Raw genomic sequence first — 27,983 nt, forward strand, 5'->3', positions numbered from 1 at the left:
AATATCTTTTTTCTTGCATGCGTTTTCTCCTTGACTTTCAGTCCTAATTTGTACTTATTTATATGCTTTGTATAAAATTCCAGGAATATTGATGTGCCCTTTGGATTTTGATCCTGAGGTACAGCTTATTCTTGTTTTTCCTGATTGCTTAGTTGATTCAAGTTTTACTACAATTTTATTTATCAAACACACATAATGTGACTAATACTGGCCCACATGCTGGAGGACCCGGACCCCCAAACTCAAAATACTATCTTCTTTCCTTTTTAAATGAGTTTTATCATAAAAATTGTTACTAAATTTAAATATATATTTTTAAAAATTCACATTTATAGTGATTTTTTACAGTTTCCTCAGTTGAAAACAACTTTACAAGTCTATTTAAAGACAGTTTATTTTAAAAAGGATTATTCAAAAGGACATCATTCACACAGTACAATAGATCTAGATCAGTTCAGAAAATTGCTGTTGGCTTAATAAATTGAGAACTCGTAAAGATAAACCATATGTGAATCCATATCATGTACTATTTGTATTTCTCACCTTATTTCAAAAAATCAATACAAGATGGAGAAATAAAAAATAAAAACCCATCTCTTTGGTTTGACATTATTGTCACAGAAAAAGGTTTCTAGATTTATAACATACTTGTCTTTTTTCTTACAAGAACTTCATTACTACTTATAATACATTGCACATTTGCTCTTAAAGAAAAAACACAAATGTCTTGTAACAAATACTATATACAATACCAGCAATATTTTGTCATTTTATCATTTCTATTCTATTGTTTTAGAAGATCAGCTTGTTATGACTCATATATTTGGATTAATTCCAAGCCTTTATACAACCTCAAGAAGGGGGAAAAAGTCAGCAGTGTTGATATACTGAAAATTACTGCTTTATTAATTTATAACTTTTAAAACTATGCCAATATACCTATCTGATTGTTACCTGTCTGATTGATATAAAAATGCTATATTTGTACATCTGTGATTTTGGTAAATATGTCCAGATTTGTTCATAATTTTATTTATGAGGTGATCAGAAAATCCAAAGTCCTTTACTTTTTCATAGAATGAAAGTCAGCATGGCGGGAATTGCGTCATGCACCAAAAAAAATCACAAAATGTGCTAAGGTTGTGGCTCACCCCTCCAGGTTCCCGATTAGCCATCCTATGGGGCAAAAAATGTCATGCTAGGAATATGTAGGAGTGAGTACATCAAGTTAAAATGCTAAATCCTAAGAGACACTAAAGGGTTTGCCCACGTAGAAAAAGTTGTAGCAAATAAAACATCTGCCATATGTTTCACCAACCATTTATTTCAACAATGAAAGCCAGTAAGACAGCCAAAACAAAGATGATACAGCCAGATAACATGGAAAGTTCATCCTAGCAAATATTAGTCAAGCAATACAAGTCAAGCAATATAAGTAGTTCTCGCTACTTCTTAATGAATATTTAGTATCATATTTTCTTTGTCTATTTGCAGCACTTTGTATATTATATAATGATTTTCTGCTTGTATAAAAATGGCTTCTTACCACAAACTTTTTAACCAATATAAAATATATGAAATTAAAATGGTTTCTAAATGTTCTTAGTTCCTAAATCTTCTAAGCATTTATTTGCGTGAATATTTTTATCCTCATAAAACTTATATAGATAATGAAAAGAAAAAAGGAAGAAAATATTTTATGCTATTGAAATTACCCTATAATGTAAGCCAGGTTTTGAAAAGGGGAGAAAACATGTGAGTTAAATTTAGGTTAAAATGTCCTGTGACAGATCATGCTGATTTAAGTAATTGAAAATTGCACTGAAGATGGATAGGAAAAAATAATAATAATAGAAAGTATTGATAGAACATTTTAATATTCAAGGAGTTTTTCTACACAGTTTTTCTCTACATATTCATTTAATCATCACAGCCATCCATAGAGATAGTTATTTGTGTGTCTGTTTTCTAGATGAGAAAAATGACTTAAGGAGAATGGCAGTTGGCCTACTTCTAACATTACAGAAGTGAGGTAGCTAGAACTCAAGCTCAAGTGGTCTGTCTCTCTAATCATGCTTTTTACCAATATATTCTGTTGCCTCTTAAATGTTTCATTTCTTCTAATTTTCAAATAATTTAATCATGTTTATTTTTAAGAAGTTAATATTAGAGGCCACACATCACAATTAAAAACAACAACAACCTTGGTGCAAAGGGTTTAGCCCTAGCACAGTGAATTAACACCCTGATTAAATCAGAGAACTGCCTTTTCTCTCTAGCAACAATGTTATCTAAATAACCTAAAGAAACAACCTACAAAGACACCTAGGCATTCTAGGTAAAGTGTTAAACTACATTCTTTTATAAACATTGACGCTGAAGCTACAATATAGTATTATAGATTACCAGAGGCTCAAAAGAAAAGGGAGTTAGAGGTAAAAAATGGCAAGTTAATACTAAAACTAAAGCAACCAGTGCATTGCTGCTGAGCTTATTAAGCAAAAGTCTTGTTTGCTGGCAGCTTGGGTTTTAATGGTGGCTCTGGAGACAGAAAACAAGACATTAGGTTAAATAGCATCAAGAAGGTAGGCGTGCGCGCGCGCGCGCTCACACACACACACACACACGCACACACACACACACACACACACACAGTGAAGCTGAACTCTCAAAGCCTTCCATTCTAAGTGAATTGGTGAACTAGAAAAATTGTTCCTGCTGGCCTGGTGAAAAACCACAAGATAATTAGCCTATCTTGGCCTAAGGACTGGTAGGAAAAAAAAATCTCTTCCATAAAAATTCACAGTCACAGCCTGCTCTTGGCATTTACTCTGATTTTACAATTGGTCCAGGAAAAATTGCTAATCAATAAGTTTTATAAAATTTCCTGACTGAATTAAGCCTCATTACTCTTCTGATGTGCAGATCCTTAACCAGTCATCACAGAAGTCTCATAAACTAAATCCTGGGAAGCCAGAGTTCACCATTTAAAATTACTAAGTACATGAATACAGAAGCCACATTGGGTGAGAACCATCAGGAACATTTATAGAAGAACACAAACACCAACAGCACAGTGTAAAGATAATAAAATAATTGGATGAAGAATATAAAACTATGTTTAAAAATATTGACAGAATTGAGAACGATAGAAAGGCGAGTGGGCAATTGAAAAATGAGCAGAGGCCCTAAATAGACATCTCTTCAAAGAAAACATACAGATGGCCAAGAGGTACATGAAATGATGTTTACCATTGCTCTTAGAGAAATGCAGATCAAAACCACAATGAGATCTCTTCTCACACCAGTCAGATTGGCTACCGTGAAAAAAAAACGAACAAACAATAAATGCTGGAGAAGGTGTGGAGATAGGGAAACTCTCCTGCACTGTGGGAATGTAAATTGGTGCATCCACTATGGAGAACAATATGGGGGTTCCTTAAAAAACTAAAAATAGAGCTACCATATGACCCTGCAATCCCACGTCTGGGTATATAGCCGGAGGAAAACATGACCCAAAAGGATACATGCACCCCAGTGCTCATTGCAGCACTGTTTACAATAGCTGAGACAAGGAAGCAATCTAAATATTCATCAACTGAGGAATGAATAAAGATGTGAAAAAAAAAAAAAAGATGTGATACATATATACAATGGAATATGACTCAGCCATTAAAAAGAATGAAATAATGTCATTAGCAGCAACATATTGAACCTAGAGACAGTCATACTGAGTGAAATAAGTTAGACAGAGAAGGAGAAATATCATATCACATCCCTTATATGTGGAATCTAAAAAAAAATGATACAAATGAACTTACTTACAAAACAGAAAGAGACAGACTTAGAGATCAAACCTGGGAGAAGGATACAGGAAAGGGATAGTTTGGAAGTTTGAGATGAACATGTACTCACTGCTATATTTAAAATGGATAGCCCATAATGACCTACTGTGTAGCACATGGAAGCCTGCTCAATTATATGGCAGCCTGGATTGAAGTGAAGCTTGGTGGAGCGTGGATACATGTTTATGTATGGCTGAGTTCCTTTGCTGTTCACCCGAAATTATTACAACATTGCTAAGTGGCTATGTCCCAATACAAAATAAAAAAGTTAAGAAAGAGAATGAGCAGCTGCTACAACTTCATGACAAGTGAAATGATTGATCTTGCCTCAAACAGGAGGAGGAAGAGAGGAGAATTGATCTTGATCACTGGATTTCTTCTATTTGCCAAAGTTTATGACTTAAGGAATTAAGTCCATATACTTTCCAGTTGCAGATGTACAGATATTAAATAGATCCCACCAAGTCTTATGCCTCAGAAGCTACTGGAAGCCCTGAGGTGAAGACAAGAGGGACAAATGAGAGGCATGTTGTTAGTACCACTTGATATTATTCATTGAATCATTCAGTGGTAGACGGGTTTGGGAGAAGAAGCCTCAGAAGATCCCTCAGGCTGTGGGGATGGTGGTCATAGTGGCCTGGCTCCAGGACAGAGAAAGAAGCAACATATACCATCTATAGAGCCTCTGGACCATACTGTGAGGCAAAACACATCCTGAACCTAGCTGTCTGTGAACTGTCTCCTGAAAATTATTATCTACAATTACTCCCTGTGTTAGAGGACAAGGGTAGTCTAATGTTCAGCTAATTGATGTCATATGGAGGTGACATCGGGCTTCCCAGGTCACACTAGTTGTAAAGAACCCACCTGCCAATGCAGGAGACTAGAGGCACAGTTTTGATCCCTGGGTTGGGAAGATCACCTGGAGAAGGGCATGGCAACCCACTCTATATCATGAGGAAAAGTGATCTATTCAAATAAAGAAAATTTACCAATAAAAGATTTTCAGTAAAAGAATTATAAAAGAGTGTTCTCTGTGAAGAAGAAAAAAGTCATATAAGAAAATATCGAGGCATAAGACTAATGAGCAAAAATATTGAATAACATAATATAAACAAAATAAAGTGTATATGATAACAATACAAATGTTCATAATGAAAATACTGGAAAAAAGACAAAATTGAAGTTAAATACTGAATTACAACACTCTGTACAGTGGAAGGGATTTATAAAAGCTACAATACCATATATTTTCTGAATTAACTTTAGAGTTGGGTAGAGACAATAGAGGACTTCCCAGGTAGCTCAGTGGTAAAGAATTCACCTGACAAGGCAACAACCACAGGAGATGACAGTTTGATCCCTGGGTCAAGATGATCCCCTGGAGGAGGAAATGGCAACCCACTCCAGTATTCTTGCTGGGATAATTTCATGGACAGAGAAGCCTGGTGGGTTCCATGGGTTCTCCTGGTGGGACCCCATAGTCTGTGGGGTTGCTAAGAGTTGGACATGACTGAGCGACTGAACACACCGATAATAGACATCTGTTGTTCAGTCACTAGGTCTTGTCCCACTCTTTGTGACCCCATGAACTGCAGCATGCCAGGATTCCCTGTCCTTCACCAACTGCCAGAGCTTCCTCAAACTCATGTCCATTGAATTGCTGATGCCATCCAATCATCTCATCCTCTGTCATCCCCTTCTACTCCTGCCTCCAATTTCTCCAAGCAACAGGGTCTATTCTAATGAGTCAGCTCTTCCCATCAGGTGGCCAAAGTATCAGAGCTTCAGCTTCAGCATCAGTCCTTCCAATGAATATTCAGTGTTGATTTCCTTTAGGATGGACTGGTTGGATCTTCTTGCAGTCCATTCAGGTATGACCTAAGTAAAAACCCTTACGATTATACAGTGGAAGTGAGAAATAGATCCAATGGATTAGATCTGATAGAAGACAGAGTGCCTGAAGAACTATCCTTCATGACATTGTACAGGAGGCAGGCATCAAGACCATCCCCAAGAAAAAGAAATGCAAAAAGGCAAAATGGTTGTCTGAGAAGGCCTTACAAATAGCTGTGAAAGGCAAAGGAGAAAAGGAGAGATATACACATTTGAATGCAGAGTTCCAAAGAATAGCAAGGAGAGATAACAAAGCTTTTCTCAGTGATCAGTGCAAAGAAATAGAGGAAAACAACAGAATGGGAAAGACTAGACATCTCTTCAAGAAATTTAGAGACACCAAGGGAATATTTCATGCAAAGATGGGCACAATAAAGTACAGAAATGGTATGAACCGAAGAGAAGCTGAAGATATTAAGAAGAGGTGGCAAGAATACACAGAAGAACTATAGAAAAATGATCTTCATGACACAGATAATCACGATAGTGTGATCACTCACCTAGAACCAGGCATCCTGGAATGTGAAGTCAGGTGGGCCTTAGGAAGCGTCAGTTTGAACAAAGCTAGTGGAGATGATGGAATTCTAGTTGAGGTATTTCAAATCCTAAAAGATGATGCTGTGAAAGTGCTGCACTCAATATGCCAGCAGATTTGAAAAGCTCAGCAGTGGCCACAAGACTGGAAAAGGTTAGTTTTCATTCCAATCCCAAAAAAAGGCAATGCCAAAGAATGCTCAAACTACCGCACATTTGAGCCACCAGGGAAGTCTATGTTTTTTTTTGATAGCAGAGTATTTATATACAATATTGTCCCTCTATAGATAAGGAAAAATGAACTGTGATCTTTTCATGTGTATGTATTATACAGCAGTGAAAATGAATGAATTATACCTATATATGTCAAAATGAATGAACTGTACAAATATACTCTTATGCATAAAAGTTGGAGAATAATGCATATATTTCAAGCTTATGTACATGTATATTATATTATGTGCATCAATATTATACATGGTTTAAGGAAATAAATATTCTACAAATATATGCATGTATACATATATATGTTTTATATGATTACCTTCAGAGAAAGGGAAATTGGATGCAGTTGAAAATGTTGGCAAGGAGATTCCAATAGAAATTACAATGCTTTATGCATGTATTTTATGCACACGATGCTTTTCTTTATTCTTTCTATGTATCAGATATAATTTATAATGAATGTTAATCAATAGGAAGAACAATCAGACCAGTGTGTAAATGTCTGCTTATGTCAAGAATTTGAAGAAATAGCTGTTTGTATTGAATAATATGATTTTGTGATAGCTAAGCAATCTGACTAATATTCTAAGTATTTTAGTATAATAAAATTTATTTAAATTTAAAGTTCATATGAACATAATTTAAAATAATACAGCAATATATTATTCACAGTAATTTACATTTTTTGTGAATGTGCAGTACAAAAATAAAGATGTACAACTTTCTGAAGACCATAACTTAATTGGTCTATAAACAGACTTCATTCTTTTTCACAAATTATTCTCCTCTTTTCTTAAACTACCCATTGATTTTTTTTTCATCTTCTAGTGTTCTCTTGTTCCTTTGACTAACAATGAATTTTCTGTCTTTTCTGTATCATTTACGTATTACCTCTTTATCAGCCTCACTGCACTCTTTGACACATTTGCATTAATAATGTTGGCTGTGATAAAGGATGGAGTATCCATCACTTTTTCAAGAATTTATGCTAACTTGGGTTAAGAATTTATTTTATATCATAAAGCACTTCATCAGATGACACTCACAATACCCTGACATGCTTTTTTAAAAACTAAACTTCACACTGTACTTTTCCATTTACTAGCATTGTAAAAGTTAACATAGTGCAGTAGAAAATGCACAGTATCACGCATGAAGTATTCTTGTTGAGTTGTTGTTGAGTTGAATTATACCTTCTAGTTTTAACGTAGTTTACAAGAAAAAGCACAGAATGGAGGTCAAGTTAAACCTCACCACAGGGACGCAATCAACCAAATTCAGCATGTGGAACAGTCTATAGGACACATAGTCAGTCTTCTCCAATGATAGGTATCATAAAATATCAAAAGCAGAGTCTCTTAAAACCCCTTAGGAGATATAATATTCAAATGCAATGGGCAGCTATGTTTGGTTTAGTTTAAAACAAATGAAATGTTAGGGGAAAAAAAAAAAACAACTTGAGATAATCGAGAAAAAGAGACTATGGATTTAGTATTAGATATCATGGAGTCTTTTTTGTTTACTTTATTGAAAGCATAATATTATGGTAGTTGTTTAAAATATTGCTATGCTATGTGCTTATACTAAAATACATGCATGTTTTGGAATTGTTTTATGCTTTTAGTAAAAATGGCTCTGATTCTTTCAGCTAATATTACCACTCAGAAATTTAATTATTTCGTTTCATGTTTCAAAATAATACTTTGGATTCCCTTAGGTTTCAGTAGAGTGCTATAACCACTGAAGACAATGAAAAATATTTAAACAAATTAGTGAGTAAAACAATCTTGACTATAGGTAAATAAAGTATTTGCTTTCTAAGCAGCACACACTATACATATAGTAATAATATCAATCTACAATATACCGCAAGATATGATACACAATATAAGTAACAATATCTTAAAATACCTATGCTAATATGCATATGTATATATTAGAATATGTATGTGTATGTGTATACATATATATGCATATATTTATCCTTAACTGCCTATTCTTCATACCAGAAATTCTTTTATAAGAAACCTGGCTTATCTAAAAATGTATTCTGTACACAAAATACGTAAGGTAAAATTAGACAAAACCTATAAAAACTAAGCACTGTCATTAGACTAACAATAAATTTTGTTTTAATTAAGTTCTTTTTTAAAAAAAGTATTTATTTATTTACTTTACAATATTGTATTGGTTTTGCTATACATTGACATGAATCCACCACGGGTGTACATGTGTTCACCATCCTGAACCCTCCTCCCACCTCCCTCCCCATCCCATCCTTCTGGGTCACCCCAGTGCACCAGCCCTGAGCACCCTGTATCATGTATTGAACCTGGACTGGTGATTTGTTTCACATATGATAATTTACATGTTTCAATGCCATTCTCCCACATCATCCCACCCTCGGCCTCTCCCACAGAGTCCAAAAGATTGTTCTATACATCTATGTCTCTTTTGCTGTCTCGCATACAGGGTTATCGTTACTATCTTTCAAAATTCCATATATATGCGTTAGTATACTGTACTGGTGTTTTTCTTTCTGGCTTACTTCACTCTGTATAATAGGCTCCAGTTTCATCCACCTCATTAGAACTGATTCAAATGTATTCTTTTTAATGGCTGAGTAATATTCCATTGTGTATATGTACCACAGCTTTCTTATCCTTTTGTCTGTTGATGGACATCTAGGTTGCTTCCATGCTTCCTGACTACTATAAACAGTTTTTATTTTAGTATATATTCTAATAAACAATATTTCTAAATATGACAGTACTATGCCCAAACAACATAATTAGCCTTCAAAAATATTGAGGCAAAGATACCTAAAATCTAGTTTGTTCTGGTCATTTGCTATTGTCTTGCAGCCAAAAGCCTCCTTTAGAGTCTCCTTTTTATGTGATTCTGCAAAATATACTTCCAACATTTCCTAAGTCTGTTGGCATTCTATTAGATGATGCTAATTGCAGAAATGAAGTAGAGATCATGGTACATATAAACGGATTTCTTTCCTGCTTTTTAGTAGTTACTATCTATTAATATACTATTCCAGTGGCAGATGACCACTGACTCCAGGCTGAAGCTTCCTTCAGCCCTTAAAACCCAGGTTTGCCATGTCTTCCTGGCATTTAGTATACCAAGCACTGCAGGCAGCCTTGCACTGGCTATGTGGTCTAAGTATCAGTAAGGCTTTTCCTCAGACGCCCAAGCATCTGCTCAGTGTTTCTCCCCATGCCTGCCCTGCTACTCCAATTAAATCTCTGCACTAGTGGATATCGAGAGGATGAGATGATTGGATGGCACCACCGACTCAGCGGACATGGGTTTGGGTGGACTCTGGAAGTTGGTGATGGACAGAGAGGCCTGGCATGCTGCGGTTCATGGGGTTGCAAAGAGTCAGACATGGCTGAGTGACTGAACTGAGTGGACATCCATGATGCTACTCCTTCAGTTCAGTTCAGTTCAGTCACTCAGTCATATCAAATTGTTTGTGACCACATGGACTGTAGCACACCAGGCTTCCCTGTACATCAACAACTCCCAGAGCTTGCTCAAACTCATCTCCGTTGAGTCAGTGATGCCATCCAAACATCTGATCCTTTAAGGTCCCCTTCTCCTCCTGCCTTTAATCTTTCCCAGCACCAGGGTCTTTTCCAAATCAGTTCTTTGCATCAGGAGGCCAAAGTATTGGTTTCAGCTTCAACATCAGTCCTTCCAGTGAATATTCAGGACTGATTTCCTTTAGGATTGACTGGTTTGATATTCTTGCTGCCCAACAGATTCTCAAGAGTCTTCTTCAACACCACAATTCAAAAACATCAGTTCTTCAGCACTCAGCTTTATTTCTGGTCCAACTCTCACATCCATTGGAGAAGGAAATGGCAACCCACTCCAGTAATCTTGCCTGCAGAATTCCATGGATAGAGGAGCCTGGCAGGCTTCAGTCCATGTGGTTGCAAAAAGTCAGGCATGACTGAACAGCTAACACTCACTCACATCCATACACAATTACTGGAAAAACCATAGTTTTGACTAAATGGACCTTTGTCAGCAAAGCAATGACTCACATTTTTAATATGCTGTCAAGTTTTGTCTTAACTTTTCTTCCAAGGAGCAAGAGTCTTTTAATTTCAAGGCTGCACTCACTATCTGCAGTGATTTTGGAGCCCAAGAAAATAAAGTCTCTTACTGTTTCCATTGTTTTCCCATCTATTTGCCATGAAGTAATTGGACCAGGCATCACCGACTCGATGAACATGAATTTGAGCAGGCTCCAGGACTTGGTGATAAACAGGGAAGCCTGGCCTGCTGCAGTCCCAAAGAGTCAGACGCGACTGAATGACTGAACTGAACTAAATTTGACTGGATGGCATGATCTTCATTCTTTGAATGTTGAGTTTTAAGCCAGCTTTTTCACCCTCCTCTCTCACTTTCATCAAGAGGTTCTTTAGTTTATCCTCTATCTGCCATAAGGGTGGTGTCATCTGTGTATCTGAGGTTATTGATATTTCTCCTAACAATGTTGATTCCAGCATGTGCTTCATCCAGACTGGCATTTTGCATGATGTACTCTGCATATAAATTGAATAAACAGGGTGATAATATAAAGCCCTGATGAACTCCTTTCCCGATTTGGAACCAGTCTGTTGCTCCATGTCCGGTTCTAACTATTGCTTCTTGACCTGCATACAGATTTCATAGGAGGCAGGTAAGGTGGCCTGGAATTTCCATAACTTTAAAAATTTTCCACAGTTTGTTGTGATTTACATAGTCAAAGGCTTTGGCGTAGTCAATAAAGTAGTAGTAGATGTTTTCTGGAACTCTCTGGATTTTTCAATGATATAAAAGATGTTGGCCATTTGATCTCTGGTTCCTCTGCCTTTTCTAAATCCAGCTTGAACATCTGGAGGTTCTCAGTTCATGGACTATTGAAGACTAGCTTGGAGAACTTTGAGCATTACTTTGCTAGCGTATGAGATGAGTGCAACTGTGCAGTAGTTTGAGCATTCTTTGGGATTGCCTTTCTTAGGGATTGGAATGAAAACTGACCTTTTCCAGTCCTTTGGCCACTGCTTAGTTTTCCATTTTTGTTGTCATATTGAGTGCAGCACTTTCACAGCAACATCTTTTAAGATTGAAATAACTCAACTGGAATTCCATCACCTCCATTAGCTTTGCCTATAGTGATGCTTCCTAAGGCCCACTTGACTACACATTCCAGCATGGCTGGCTCTAGGTGAGTGATCACACCATCGTGGTCATCTGGATCATGAAGATCTTTTTGTATGGTTCTTCTGTATATTCTTGCCACCTCTTCTTAATATCTTCTGCTTCTGTTAGGGCCATACCGCTTCTGCCCTTTATTGTGCCCATCTTTGCATGAAATATTCCCTTGGAATCTCTAATTTTCTTGAAGAGATGTCTAGTCTTTCCCATTCTATTATTTTCCTCTATTTCGTTGCATTGATCACTTAGAAATGCTTTCTTATCTCTCGTTGCTATTCTTGAAACTCTCCCTTCAGATGGATATATTTTTTCCTTTTTTCCTTTGCCTTTTGCTTCTCTTCTTTTCTCAGCTATTTTTAACACCTTCTTCAACATTTTGCCTTTTTGCACTTCTTCTTCTTGGGGATGGTTTTGATCACTGCCTCCTGTACAAAGTTACAAACCTTCATCCATAGTTTTTCAGGCACACTATCTGTCAGATCTAATCCCTTGAATCAATTTGTCACTTCCACTGTATAATCATAAGGGATTTGATTAGGTCCTACCTGAATGGTCTAGTGGTTTTCCCTACTTTCTTCAATTTAAGTCTGAATTTGAAATAAAGAGTTCTTGATCTGAGCCACAGTCAGCTTCAGGTCTTGTTTTTGCTCACTGTATGGAGCTTCTCCATTTCCCGCTGCAAAGAATACAATCAATCTGATTTTGGTATTGACCATCTAGTGATGTCTATGTGTAGGGTTGTCTCTTGTGTTGTTGGAAGAGGATATTTGCTATGACCAGTGCATTCTGTTGGCAAAACTCTGTCAGCCCATGCCCTGTTTCATTTTGTACTCCAAGGCCAAACTTGCCTGTTATTCCAGGTATCTCTTGACTTCCTACTTTTGCATTCTAGGCCCTATGATAAAAAGGACATCTGTTTTTGGAGTTCATTCTAGAAGGTCTTGTAAGTCTTCATGGAACCATTCAACTTCAGCTTCTTTGGCATTAGTGATTGGGGCATAGACTTGGATTACTGTGATATTGCATGGCTTATCTTGGAATCAAACAGAGATCATTCTTTTGTTTTTGAGATTACACCCAAATACTGCATTTCAGCTCTTTTGTTGACTATGAGGGCTATTCCATTCCTTCTTAGGGATTCTTTCCCACAGTAGTAGATATAATGGTCATCTGAATTAAATTCACTCATTCTGGTCCATTTTAGTTTGCTGATTCCTAAAATGTCGATGTTCACTCTTGCCATCTTGTTTTACTACTTCCATTTACCTTGATTCATGGATCGAACATTCCAGGTTCCTATCAATATTGTTCTTTATAGCATCCGGCTCTACTTCCATCACCAATCACAGCCACAACTGGACTTCTTTTTTGGCTTTAGCTCAGCCTCTTCATTCTTTCTGGAGCTATTTCTCTACTCATCTCCAGTAGTATACTGGTTATGTACTGACCTGGGGAGTTCATCTTTCAGTGTCATATTTTTGCCTTATAATACTGTTCATTAAGTTCTCAAGACAAGAATAGTGAAGTGGTTTGCTATTCTCCTCTCCAGTGGACCATGTTTTGTCAGAACTCTCCACCAAGACCCATCTGTTTTGGTTGGTCCTACAATGGCATACTCATAGTTTCATTGAGTTAGACAATGCTGTGATCCAAGTGATCAGTTTGGTTAGTTTTCTGTAATTGTGTTTCCTTTCTGCCCTCTGATGGATAAGAATAGGAGCCTTGAGGAAGCTTCCAGATGGGAGGGACTGGCTATGGAGGAATCTGGTCTTGCTCTGATGGGCAGAGCCATGCTCAGTAAATCTTTAATTCAATTTTCTGTTGATTCTTGGAGCTGTGGTCCCTCCCTGTAGTTTGGTCTCAGGCCAAACTATAGTAGAGGTAATGGCAGTAATGGCAACCTCCTTCACAAGGACTTGCCAAGACTGTTGTGTTCAGTTCCCCTGATCCCACAGTAGGCCACTGTCAACCCATGCCTCCGCTGCAGACTGCTGGACACTCACAGGGACGTCTGGCTCAGTCTCTTGTGGGGTCACTGGTCCTTTCTCCTGGGTCCTGTTGCACACAAGATTTTGTTTGTGCCCTCCAAGAGTCTGTCTTTCCCCAATCCTGTGGAAGTTCTGTAATCAAATCCTACTGGCCTTCAAAGTCAAATTCCCTGGGGGTTCTCAATCCCTTGGCAGATCCCCAGGTTGGGGAATCTGTTGTGGGCCCTAGAACTTTAACAACAGTGGGAGAACTTCTTTGGTGTAATTGTTGCTGCTCCTAGATTTGGTTGACTTCATATATTTTGACTTTTTTTCACCAGCTCTAGAGTTGAGTGCTGCTTTTGGCAGTTATGATTTTCTAGGTAACTTCAGAGTTCTTTTCTGATCTTTCAAATTTCCAAAATCAAGGTAAACAGATTTCCTTTGTTTGAAGTATGCAATGTTTTTCTGAAACATATTCTAAGATGGGGATCTTAGTACATATTTATAACTTCTATAATTTCAAATTATTATTTAAATGAACAAAGAAAGGTAATACTTGGCAATGGTGTTGGCAAATAATGTTAGTTCTAAATCAAAATTTGGGGGTAATATTTTGGATTCAGGAAAAAGAGTGGGAGAAGGGCTAAAAATAATGTGAAATTCTGGAGTTATTGGGCTTAATCAAGAAATTCTGGATGCAGAAGGAATGCCTTCCAGTGGAATTTCCATAATATTACATAATGCTGTGCGGGGCTGTGTTAAATCATTTCAATTGAAAGGATTGATGCTGAAGCTCTATTACTTTGGCCACTTTATGTGAAGGATGGACTTATTGAAAAAGACCCTGATGCTGGGAAAGATTGAAGGCAAAAGATAGAAGTCGGTGGCAGCAGATGAGACGGTTAGATAAATCACTGACTCAATGGACATAAATTTGAGCAAACTCTGGGAGATAGTGGAAGACATCGGAGCCTGGCATGCTGCACTCTATGAGGTCACAAAAAGTCAGAGGCTACTGAACAACAGCAACATTGTTTATGGCTGCTTTTGTACTATAAAGTTACTATTTAGCCCTTTATTGAAAAAAATTGGCAACGTGGTTTACAGTATATTCACAAGTAAAATGTGGTGCTATATACATTGGACAAAGTTTATTCCCCAAATTAATTCCAAATATTAGAGCTGGTGCAAGAGTTTACACAGATAAGACATTGAAAGTTTCATTCACCACAGATTTCATTCGAGGGTTGCAACAGGCTGAATATGAAAGGTGAAGTCCAGTGCCATAAGTTGTTGCTAATGATGGATATCATGACATCTGGAAAGTTAAGATATCACAAAAATGATATTAATAATAGTTAACAATAAATTGGGTTAAATCACAGAAATAAAATAATCATTTTGTCCTCCAAGGCTAGCACAGATTGAAAAACGTTTGCACAGACAACTGAAGATTTAAACTGGCAAATTGAATCTAAACTTTTTCTATCTCTCATGTCATGGAAGATATAAACAACTCAATGCATCTGTAAGAGAATTCTTGATAGTGTAAAAAATAGCATACATCTATTAGAATAAGAAATCATTTTTTCTCACTGGGCATATGAATTGGATTCAGCAGTTTAAAAAAAGGGGGGGCAGTCTTTGAATTCTATATTAATATCCACTTAGAAATGAATTTACAGTGTGAAAGATTTAAACTTTGTGGTATCTGTAATTGTCCTTCAACATAATTCATAAGAGGATAATGTGTAACAGAATAGGCAGCTAGGACAAGACAATACACTTAGTGAGGGAAACTGATTCAGGTGGAAATGTTACCCAAATTAAAAATACAGTAGAGACAGTATATAGCAGATCATAAATTGCAGGAAACTTGATTATTAATTAATTAAAGGAATTCTTAAATTTAGGTAAAAATAAAGATAAATAAGAGAAAGAGTGATGATAATTAGATATACCTCCATGTATTAACTGTCCCTGGAATTCCAGACTCAAGGATTTACTTATTTGACAATTTGACTTGAATATCTAATAAGGATCTCAGATTTAACAATATCAACAAAAAATTCTTCATTTGTATCACCCAAATCACCTCTGCCTCCCTGGTCCAGGTCAATATCTTCACTCATTTGAACTGATATGAAAGGCTCCTTACAATCATCCCTGCTTCCACTTTTGTCCTTCAATACATTCTCCACATGGCAATCAGAGTGATCTTTTAAAAATGTAAATCAGATGTACCACTGTCCTTCCAAAATCCTTAATTAGTTCCTTCTGCAAAAATAAACTGTAGGAATTTGAAGGCAGTGGTGTGGCAGATTTTAATTTCATGAGTACCCCCTTAAAACATGTGGGCAAGGATAGCAAAACCTCAAACCCACACACAATATCTAAAACAAAGCTAAATGTTAACATATTCCTACAAACCTCAAAATATAATCAGGTGGTGAAAAACTGCTAACAGCTAAAGAGCCAGATCCATCAGCATTTGCACAGAAGGAAGTAGAGTATCAAACAAAACTGAAAAGAGCACAAGAAGTCCTCACTGGAAATCATGGTGAAGCCAATTTGATGATGGCAGCTGAGAATGAAATGAGTTTAACCTAGTCCAATTAGGAGGTGAGTGAAGAGGAGGTGAGTGAAGGATTCAAGTAGCCATTTTACCCTTCAGATAAGCAGAACATCACATAAGAGGACGTAAACAAACATGCATAAAGCTGTTAAAGAGAGCAGAGATGACTCAAAACAGGTGAGCACAAAGAAAGTAAGGGAAATCTGAAAAATTTCAACTTTTTGAGTTGAAAAATAACTAAAATATAAAGCAAAATGTATGTTTTAAGGAACTGAAGGTATGATCAATAAACAGTAATATGGATGTTAAGAAATTATCCACGGTGCAGCAGAAGTCTCTAAAGAGATTAAAATAGAATATGTCTAATTTTTCAAGAAATAGAGGACAGAGAACACGAGGGAGATATAAATGTGAAGTGATATGACTTCACATTTTCATAACTGAATAAAGATAAGAATAATTAGATGCAGGCATCCTATACACACACAAAAGAGATGACATAAAGAAAGTGAACTCCACATCTAGTCAAACTGGAGTAAATCTCCTGAACACTAAAACAATGGGTAAAATTGATCAGTGGGAAACAACTAAGCACTTATAAAGAAACCACAACTGTATCAACTCTTAAAATACTAGGAAAAAATAGTGGCAACTTAGAATTTATACTCAGCTAAACTATCATGTTAAAACCAATAAAATAACCAAATCAAATAAAAATAGCATCTTCAGACAAATCCAAATCTACCAACCTAGTTTTGCTGAACTATTAATATCTCCTGTATTGCCTATGGAGAATAACATTGAATCCAATAAGGATGGAACTTTAAACTGATACAAACATAAATTGCTATTACATATTAAAAGAATTTTTTAAGGTTTACATCATTTGCACCAGAAATTTCTTATAAGTTTTACCCTAATAATTTTGTCATGGATATGTGCAAATGTTTGCCTATAAGAAAATTTTATTTTCCTAATATTAAAATCAGAAATATTTTTGACATCCAATAAAAAGGAACTTGCAAAATATTAAAATGTTATACCATTTTTAATCATATTTTTATAGAGAGACATCTGTCTAAAGGCCTGAATATGTATCAAAGTTATATTATTTTCAAATGAAGTCTATACTACTTTATAAAGTTTGAATATAATTTTATTGAAATATTACTAGAGACATATCCTTCAAAATATTAAAATTATTTTTGTCAATGGAATTTCAAATTGCATTTTTGTGCCTGACTGTATCTTAAAATTAATTCTACAATTAACATTTGCTTTTATACTCAGAAGAAATATTATCAAAAATAAGTGCTATCTTTGTGTATAAATATAGCCTCAGTTTTTGAAACTGTGAACACATAGAACTTGAAGAAGGCATGTAAGAACATGAACTAGCTGTTTTTATTAGCTTGTGAGTGAAGGAAGTGTTAAGAGAGTTTTTCTGCATTGGACCATGACCTTTAATCTCACATGTTTAAATATAAAAATGTGAGAGGCAGGAGGAGAAAAACTGAGAAGAATAGGCTATCCAGGGAAATTGAAGCTGTTTATAAGGCAACTGTGTATATTCTAACTAAGCTCAAGATATGATAACTTATCCAGAGGTCTGCAATGTAAGCATACAAATACTGACTTTTAGTAAATGCTATATTTGATGATTGCTACTGTTTATTTCTATTTATTTAAGTTTTCCTTGCAAGTAGAACTTGTAATAATTTTTTATTGAATGACCAAGAAAGAAATTAAGCTACGGGTTTCAACTGAGATTATAAATGGATTCCAAAGTACCAAAAATATGTGATATCTTATAATTTCTACTTAAAATGAGTCCATATATGAATATAATTCTAGGCATAGACATTATATTGAAAAGTCATCAGTTCAGTTCAGTCGCTCAGTCCTGTCTGACTGCGACCCCATGAATCGCAGCATGCCAGGCCTCCCTGTCCATCACAAACTCCCGGAGTTTACTCAAACTCATGCCCATTGAGTCGGTGATGACATCCAGCCATCTCATCCTCTGTCGTCCCCTTCTCCTTCTGCTCCCATCCCTCCCAGCATCAGGGTCTTTTCCAATGAGTCAACTCTTCGCATGTACTGGAGTTTCAGCTTCAGCATCAGTCCTTCCAATGAACACCCAGGACTGATCTCCTTCAGGATGGACTGGTTGGATCTCCTTGCAGTCCAAGGGACTCTCAAGAGTCTTCTCCAACACCACAGTTCAAAAGCATCAATTTTTCAGCACTCAGCTTTCTTCACAGTCCAACTCTCACATCCATACATGACCACTGGAAAAACCATAGCCTTGACCAGATGGACCTTTGTTGGCAAAGTAATGTCTCTGCTTTTTAATATGCTATCTAGGTTGGTCAGAACTTTCCTTCCAAGGAGTAAGCGTCTTTTAATTTCATGGCTGCTGTCACCATCTAGTTGCAGCTAAAAGATATTTTCCCTTTTATATAACTTTTTCAATTGGTAAATCTGCAGTTTTTCAGTGTTACACAAAATATTGTAATGATTTTTAAGTACAATGGTCAGGAATCTCTGATATGTTTAAACAGGCAGGGTGTGTATGACATACATTCATCTCCCCCTGCAAACAGCATCAAAACTGCAACCAGCTATTGAACAACCATCCACAGGAGGATGCTGAAACTCAAAAAAGAAAAAAAAGATGTACCACATCCAAAGATAAAGAAGAAGCTTCAGCAAGATGGTAGGAAGAGTGCAATCATGACAAACTCAAATCTCATTCTCAGTTTGGGTGAACCACAAACTGGAGAATAATAATATAAAAGAAGTGTTCCCACTGTTGTGAAGGATCTGAAACCCATATCAGTCTTCTCAGCCTTGGAGTCCGGCAAAAGGGGAAGGAATTCCCAGAGAATCTGACTTTGAAGGCCAGCAGGATTTGATTGCATGACTTCCACAGGACTGAGGGAAACAAAGATTCCAGTCTTGAAGAGCACAAACAAAATTCTATGTGTACCAAGACTCAGAGGAAAGGAGCAGTGACCCCATAGGAAACTGAACCAAAACTACCTGCTAGTGTTGGAGGGTCTCCTGTGGAGGTGTGGGGCAGTTGAGACTCACCAGAGGGGCTCACCATGGGGCAGGGGCATTGGCAACAATAGTCTGGAAAGATCCCCTTTGGCATAAGTCATCTTGGGGTTCACCATTAACCCTACCAGGCTTCCCTGGTGGCTCAGAGGATAAAGCGTCTGCCTGCAATGCAGGAGACCTGGGTTTGATCCCTGGGTCGGGAATATCCCCTAGGGGAGGAAATGGCAACCCACTTCAGTATTCTTGCCTGGAAAAGCCCATGGACAGAGAAGCCTGGTGAGCTACAGTCCATGGGGTTTCAAAGAGTCGGACACAACTGAGCCACTTCACTTTCACTTTTCTGAGCCTGTAGACCCCAGGGCCAAGTTATCTCAGGCCAAACAACTGAAAATGAGAGAGCACAGCCACACCCCTCAGCAGGTAATTGGATTAAAGCTTTACTGAACAAGGCCCTGCCCACCAGAGGAAGAGCCCTATTTTCCCACAACCAATCCTCATTTGGAAGCTTACACAAGCCTCTTAGCCTCCTCCATCAGAAGCAGACAACATAAGAAATAACCACAGTCCCACAGTGGCTAAAACAAAAGCCATATTACAGAAAGTTAATCAGGATGAAAAAGTAGAAAGTTATGTTCCAGAGAATAGCAAGAAGAGATAAGAAAGCCTTCCTCAGTGATCAATGCAAAGAAATAGAGGAAAACAATAGAATGGGAAAGACTAGAGATCACTTCAAGAAAATTTAGAGATACCAAGGTAATATTTCATGCAACGATGGGCACAAGAAAGGACAGAAATGGTATGGACCTAACAGAAGCAGAAGATATTAAGAAGAGGTGACAGGAATACATAGAATAACTATACAAAATAGATTTTCATGATGCAGATAATCATGATGGTGTGATCATACACCAAGAGCCAGACATCCTGGAATGTGTAGTCAAGTGGGCCTAAGGAAACATCACTATGGACAAAGCTAGTGGAGCTGATGGAATTTCAGCAGAGGTATTTCAAATTCTAAAAGATGATGCTGTGACAGTGCTGCACTCAATATGCCAGCACATTTGGAAAACTCAGCAGTGGCCACAGGACTGGAAAAGCTCAGTTTTCATTCCAATCCCAAAGAAAGGCAATCCCAAAGAATGTTAAAACTACCACACAATTGCACTCATCTCACACCCTAGCAAAAGTAATACTCAAAGTTCTCCAAGCTAGTCTTCAATAGTCCACGAACTAAGAACTTCTGGATATTCAATCTGGTTTTAGAAAAGGCAGAGGAACCAGAGATCAAATTTCCAACATCCATTGGATCATCGAGAAAGCAAGAGATTTCCAGAAAAAACATCTACTTCTGCTTTATTGACTATGCCAGAGCCTTTGACTGTATGGATCAAAAAAAAAAACTGTGGAAAATTCTTCAAGAGATGGGAATACCAAACTACCTGACCTATTTCTTGAGAAATCTGTATGCAGGTCAGGAAGCAACAGTTAGAACTGGACATGGAACAACTGACTGGATCCACATAGGAAAAGGAGTACATCAAGGCTGTATATTGTCACCCTACTTATTTAACTGATATGCAGAACGCATCATGAGAAATGCTGGATTGGATGAAGCACAAGCTGGAATCAAGATTGCTGGGAGAAATATCAATAACCTCAGATAGGTAGATGACACCACCCTTATGGTAGAAAGCAAGGAAGAACTAAAGAACCTCTTGATGAAAGTGAAACAGGAGAGTGAAAAAGTTGGCTTAAAACTAACATTCAGAAAATTGAGATCGTGGAATCTGGTCCTATCACTTCATGGCAAATTAATGGGGAAACAGTGGAAACAGTGGCTGACTTTATTTTTTTGGTCTCCAAAATCACTGCAGATGATGACTGCAGCCATGAAATTAAAAGACGCTTGCCCCTTGGAAGAAAAGTTATGACCAACCTAGACAGCATGTTAAGAAGCAAAGACATTGCCAGCAAAGGCCCATCTAGTCAAAGTTATGGTTGTTCCAGTAGTCATATATGGATGTGAGAGTTGGACTATAAAGAAAGCTGAGCTCCAAAGAATTGATGCTTTTGAACTGTGGTGTTGGAGAAGACTCTAGAGAGTCCTTTGGACTGCAAGTAGATCCAACCCGTCCATCCTAAAGGAAATTAGCCCTGAATATTCATTGTAAGGACTTATGCTGAAGCTGAAACTCCAATACATTGGCCATTTGATTGGAAGAACTTACTCACTTGAAAAGACCCTGATTCTGGGAAAGATTGAGGGTGGGAGGAGAAGGGGATGACAGAGGATGAGATGGTTAGATGGCATCACCGACTCAATGGACATGAGTTTGAGTAAACTCCAGGAGTTGGTGATGGACAGGGGGGCCTGGGGTGCTGCGGTCCATGGGGTCACAAAGAGTCGGACATGACTGAGTGACTGAACTGAACTGAACTGAACTATGTTCCAGATATAATCCCAGAAAAAGAACTAAATGAAGGGACCAGATAAAATCCCAGAAAGTAAACTAAATGAAGTGGAGACAGGTAAAATACCAGAAAAAGAATTCAGAATAATGATAATGAAGATGATCCAGGATCTCAGGAAAACAATGGAGAAGATGCAAAAAATGTCTACCAATGATATAGAAGAACTAAATAACAAACAAACAGAGAAGAATAATACATTAGAAGGAATCAACAGCAGAATAACTGAGAGAGAAGAATGGATTAATGACCTGGAGGACAGAATGGTGGAAATGAAATCGTCATAGAAGAGAATATAGAAAAAAGAATTAGATAGCCTAAAACCCCTCTGAAACAAAATTAAATGCTCCAACATTTGCATTATAGGGATTCCAGAAGGAGAAGAAAGAGAGAGGACCTGAAAAAATATCTGAAGGGATAACAGCTAAAAACTTTCCTATGTGGGAAAGGAAATTGTCAACCAAGTCCAGAGTCCAACCAAGAACAAAGAGTCCCAGGCAGGATAAACCCAAGGAGGAACACGTGGAGATACATAGTAATGAAACTGAAAAAATTAAAGACAAAGGTAAAATATTAAAAACAACAAGGGGAATGTGACAACATCCAAGGGAACTCCCATTAGGCTAATAGCTAACATCTCGAGAGAAGCTCTACAAGGCAGAAAAGAATGGTATGATATATTTGAAGTGATGAAAAAGAAGAACCTACTATCAAGAAAAGTGTACCCAGCAAGATTCTCATTCAGATATGATGGAGAAATTAAAAGCTTTCCCGCAAGCAAAAGTTAAGAGAAATTAGCACCACCAAACAAGTTTTACAACAAATACTAAAGGAACTTTATGCAGGAAACACTAGAGAAGGGAAAGACCAAAAGAAAATACACCTAAAACAATTAATAAATCAGTAATAGGATCAAATGTATCAAGCAAAAGACATAGACCTGTTGTGCATGTATGCACTCCCACTTACCACATCACTCTGCTTGACCTCCAAAATTGTAAGTAATTATTTTATATTGTTAGATAATCATGTTCCCATTATGACTCACAATTGTAATTAGCTTTTATTTTTTATCTGGATATTGATTGTGAAAACTGATAAACATAATTTACTATTGTGATTGTGTAACTAATACTCACTTAGAACCATTTTGTTATGATTGGGCAACAGAAAAATAACAGAAAGTATATTCCAAGTAATGAAAAGGAAGAACTTAAAACCAAGAATACCTTACCAAGCAAGACACTCAATCAGATCTGATGGAGAAATAAAAACATTTAAGGACAAGCAGAATTAAGAGAATTCAGCACCACTAAATCACAGAACTTAAGCGACTTATCATGCATACAGGCAAACCAGTTTTACAACACATACTAAAGGAATTTCTCTAGGCAAGAAACACAAAAGAAGGAAAAGATCTACAAAAATAAACCCCAAACAATGAACAAAACAGTTGTAGGATCATACATGTCAATAATCACCTTAAATCTAAATGGATTAAATGTACCAACCAAAAGACATAGACTGGGTGGATGCAAAAACAAGACCCATATATATGTTGTCTACAAGAGACCCACCTCAGACCTGAAAGTAAGGGGATGGGACAAGGTATTTTACACAGATGGAAGTCATAAGAAAGCTGGGGTAGCAACACTCATATCAGAAAAAAATAGACTTTGAAACAGAGACTATTATAAGAGACAAAGAAGGACACTACATAATGATCAACAATTCAATCCAAGAAAAAGATATAACAATTATAAATATATATGCACCCAATATGGGAACACCTCAATATGTAAGGCAAATACTAACAAACACAAAGAGAGAAAAGTTGAAAGCATTCCCTCTAAGACAGGGAATAAGACAAGGATATCCACTATCATCACTTTTATTTAACATAATTTTGGAAGTCCTAGCTACAATACAGCAATCAGAGAAGATTAAGGATAATTGGAACCCAGATTGGAAGAGAAGTTAAATTGTTTTCAGATGACATGCTACTATACTTAGAAGATCCTAAAGATGCTACCAGAAAACAGTTAGAACTCATCAGTCAATTTGGTAAAGTTATAGGTTACAAAATTAATATGCAGAAATTTGTTGTATTTCTATACACTAACAATGAAAGATCAGAAAGAGAAATTCAAGAAGCAATACCATTTACCATTGGATCAAGAAGAATAAAATAGGGAGGTAGGAGGGTGACTCAAGAGGGAGGGGACATACATACACCAATGGTTAATTCATGTTGATGTATGACAGAAATCACACCAATATTGTAAATCAATCACCAATCAATTAAAAATGAATAAATATTAAAAAAATCAAAACATGACAAAGAAAAGCTTAACAACAACAAACAACAAAAAGAATAAAATACTTAGGAATAAACCTATCTAAGGAGGAAAAAACCTGTGCTCCAAAAGCTATAGGAAATTGATGAAAGATTTCAAAGAAGACATAAAAAGGTGGAAAGACATGCCATATTCATATTTTGGAAGGATCTATATTGCTAAAATGACTATACAGGTTCAATGCAATCCCTGTCAAATTACCAATGGCATTTTTCACAGAACTAGAACAAAAAATCTCAAAACTTGTATGGAGACACAAAAGACTGCAAATAGCCAAAGCAATATTGAAAAAGAAAATCAGGAATTGAGGAATCAGTCTTCCTGAATTCAGACTATACTACAAAGCTATAGTCATCAAAACAGTACAGTACAGGCACAAAAATAGAAGTATAGATCAATAGAACAGTTTAGAAAACCCAGAAACAAGCCCAGGCACCTATGGTCAATTAATCTATGACAAAATCTATACAATGTTGAAAAGACAGTCTCTTCAACAAATGTTGCTGGGAAAACTAGATAGCCACATGTAAAAAAAAAAAAAAGAAAGAAAGAAATTAAATCATTACTTAACTCTATACACAAAAGTGAGCTCAAAATGAATTAAAGATCTAAATTTGAACACCAGACACTATGAAACTCTTAGAGGAAACCGTGCACAAGACACTCTTTGACATAAATCACAACAACATCTTTTTCAATCTGTCTCCCAGAATAATGAAAATAAAAGCAAAAATAAAGAAATGGGACCTACTTAAACTCAAAAGCTTTTTCACAGCAAAGGAAACCATAAACAAAATGAAAAGACAATCCACAGATCGGGAGAAAATATTTGGAAATGATGTGACTTATAAGGGATTAGTATCCAAAATTTACACAGTTTATGATGCTTAATAGCATCAAAACAAGCAACCCTCTCAAAAATGGGCAGAAGACCTGAATAGACATTTCTCCAAAGAGGACATAGAGATGGCCAATAGATATATGAAAAGATGTTGAGCATCACTACTTATTAGAGAAGTGCAAATCAAAGCTGCAATGAGATATTACTTCACACTGGTCAGAATCGCTATCATCAAAAAATCCAAAGAAAACAAATGCTGGAAAGGGTGTGGAGAGAAGGGAACCCTCCTGCCCTGTTGGTGGGAATGTAAATTGGTACAGTAATGGAATATTACTCAGCCATTAAAAAAGAATGAAATAATGCCATCAGCAGCAACATGGATGGAACTAGAGACTATCATGGGAAAGTCATGTACACACTACTACATTTAAATTGGATAACCAAAAAAGACCTATTGCATAGCACATGGAACTCTGTTCAATATTATGTGCCCGCCTGGATAGGTGGGTAGTTTGGGGGAGAAGAGATACATGTATATGTATGGCTGAGTCCCTTCACTGTTCACCTGAAATTACTTCAACATTATTAATGAGTTATACCCCAATACAAAATTGTTTTTGATGTTAAAAAATAAAAATGAGAAAATCTTATAAGAGGTTTAATTTATTCAAACATTCTAAAACAATTATAGAGCCCAGATATGTTAGGCTCTAGAGTTTATTTCTGCCTTAGAATTCAAAAGTTAATTTGGTCTCACTGCATGCTGTTCAAATAGATGTGATTCTAGCACTATAGAAGGTAATTTCCATCTGCAAAACTCTAGCACTATGAGGTTCAAAATTTCTGCATTGTACCCAGAGCATTTATTATTGCTAAAATGTAGAGTTTCACAACTAAATTAGTACTTCCTATGTTCTAAATTCAATAATGTAGAAATTGTAATTAGGAGGTAAATTTGCTGTCTTCAGGAAATGTTCCTCATCACACTGACCTCATTTATTTATATAAGGCCAGACCTTCTATCATGGGCTGTTATTTCTAGAAATTGAGCAAGTTTTGTAGAGACTTTTGTCACTGGGAGGAATGTCCATTTTATGTCACTTTGGTTAGAAAAAAATCTGATAAACTATCCTTGGAAAATAAAGTGTTAGTCTTATTTGCAAACATTATTAAATTATAGTTTGGTTTGGGAACATTAAGTACTAATATTAATGAAATATACTGAAAAAACGATAGCCTCAAACCACAGAGAGTATCTACTTTCTTCATGAAGAAAAATTATATACACATTAATAATATCAGTGCAGCTGGTAAGTCACTGACTAACTCCATTTTTATGATTTGCTGTGGTTTATGAGTTGGCAGAGACACATAGTTTCTTTCAATCCTGCTTTCTTAGTATTAAGGATCAAAATCTTTCAGTGATGGATAGAGCATGCAACACTGCTAAGACATCATTACACACATTTATTTCTGAGACTTTTCAGCTTTTGACAAAGTATAGTTTTTTAATCTAGCAAAACTGAATCAATCACAGTGAATGTTTATCACTGAACACAATAGACATAGTCCTGAAAAGTGAAAGGTGGTAAGGCTAACTGGTTAAAAATATGCATTAAGGAGCTATGTTTCCTGACTTATCATTAAAATATATGAGTGTTAGAAATAAGTTACTTTTATTTTTTTTTAGATCTTGGTTTTCTCACCTCTCAAATGGAGATAATAATGGTATAGAAATGCTTTCAAAATCAAATGAGAGAATCTGTAAGGCTAGGTACACCATATAAGTTTTTGTTCTCATTTCTCTTTTGTAAGTTTTGAAGAAGGGGCATACTAATAATCACTGTGGGGTAAGATGCATAATGTAAGATTTTCTGAGCAAGATGGGTACATGATTATTCTACATCAAGCACCCTTAGCTCAGTGCTTGACACTCAGTAAAATTCAATTAATGTAAAAAAATAAATAGCTGTTTTTCAATCGCTCAGTCATGTCTGACTCTTTGCAATCCCATGGAATGCAGCACGCCAGACTTCCCTGTCTTTCACCATCTCCCAGAGTTTTCTCAAACTCAAGTCCACTGAGTCAGTGATGCCATCCAACCATCTCTTCCTGTCATCCCCTTTTCCTCCTGCTTTCAGTCTTTCCCAGCATTAGAGTCTTTTCCAATGAATTGGCTTTTCGCATCAGGTGACCAAAGCATTGGAGATTCAGCATCAGTCCTTTCAATGAATACTCAGGATTGATTTCCTTTAGGATTGACTGGTTTGATCTCTTTGCAGTCCAAAGGACTCTCAAGAGTCTTCTCCAACACCACAGTTCAAAAGCATCAATTAGTCAGTGCTCAACCTTCTTTAGTTAACAAAGATTAGTATAATTTTAAATTTTATCTATTTACCTGTTGTCTGAAGAGCAAATCTCCTTTTTTAAATATTTTGAGCCAAGAGCAACTAAGAGCAAAATTCAACCCAACCATTATCCTAGGAACTTTACTCATAGGCAGAGCTATCAAGTAATCATTAATTTGTGTAAGCATTGTTTACTTTGCATCCTCTACTCCAAGTATTGGAGTAGATACTGTAGATAGAGAAAAGAGGAGATAGTCCTTGCCCCTTGGAGCCTACTTTTTAAATACACTCAAGGGACAACAGTGTTTAGGAAACTTTTTAAAATTTTTATTTACTTTTTTATTCTATGTTATTTTTTATTGAATATAGTTGATTTACAATGTTGTGCTAGTTTTAGGTGTATAGAAAGTAAATCAGAATCTTTTCAGATTCTTTTCCCATATAGGTTATTGCAAAATATTGAGTATGGTTCCCTGTGCTATGCAGTAGATCCTTATTGGTCAAATGTTTTATATATACTAGTGTGTATAAAGAGGCAACCAATGGTGTAAATTTGCTTTTCTAGCAGAATTTCTGAATGAGGCCTGACTGAGAGCTCTTAGAATTTTAAATATCACTGCTCTGTGTATGTTAC

At 36.5% G+C, this 27,983-nt stretch overlaps 1 protein-coding gene across 2 annotated transcripts in view; it reads right to left on the bottom strand.

Annotated features, from left to right (window-relative positions):
- LRRTM4 (leucine rich repeat transmembrane neuronal 4) overlaps nucleotides 1-27,983 on the bottom strand; it is a 917,127-nt gene that overhangs the window by 389,676 nt on the left and 499,468 nt on the right. The window lies entirely within an intron of this gene.

This window comes from Cervus elaphus, chromosome 11 (genome assembly GCF_910594005.1).
Source record: "Cervus elaphus chromosome 11, mCerEla1.1, whole genome shotgun sequence".
NCBI classification, from domain to species: domain Eukaryota; kingdom Metazoa; phylum Chordata; class Mammalia; order Artiodactyla; family Cervidae; genus Cervus; species Cervus elaphus.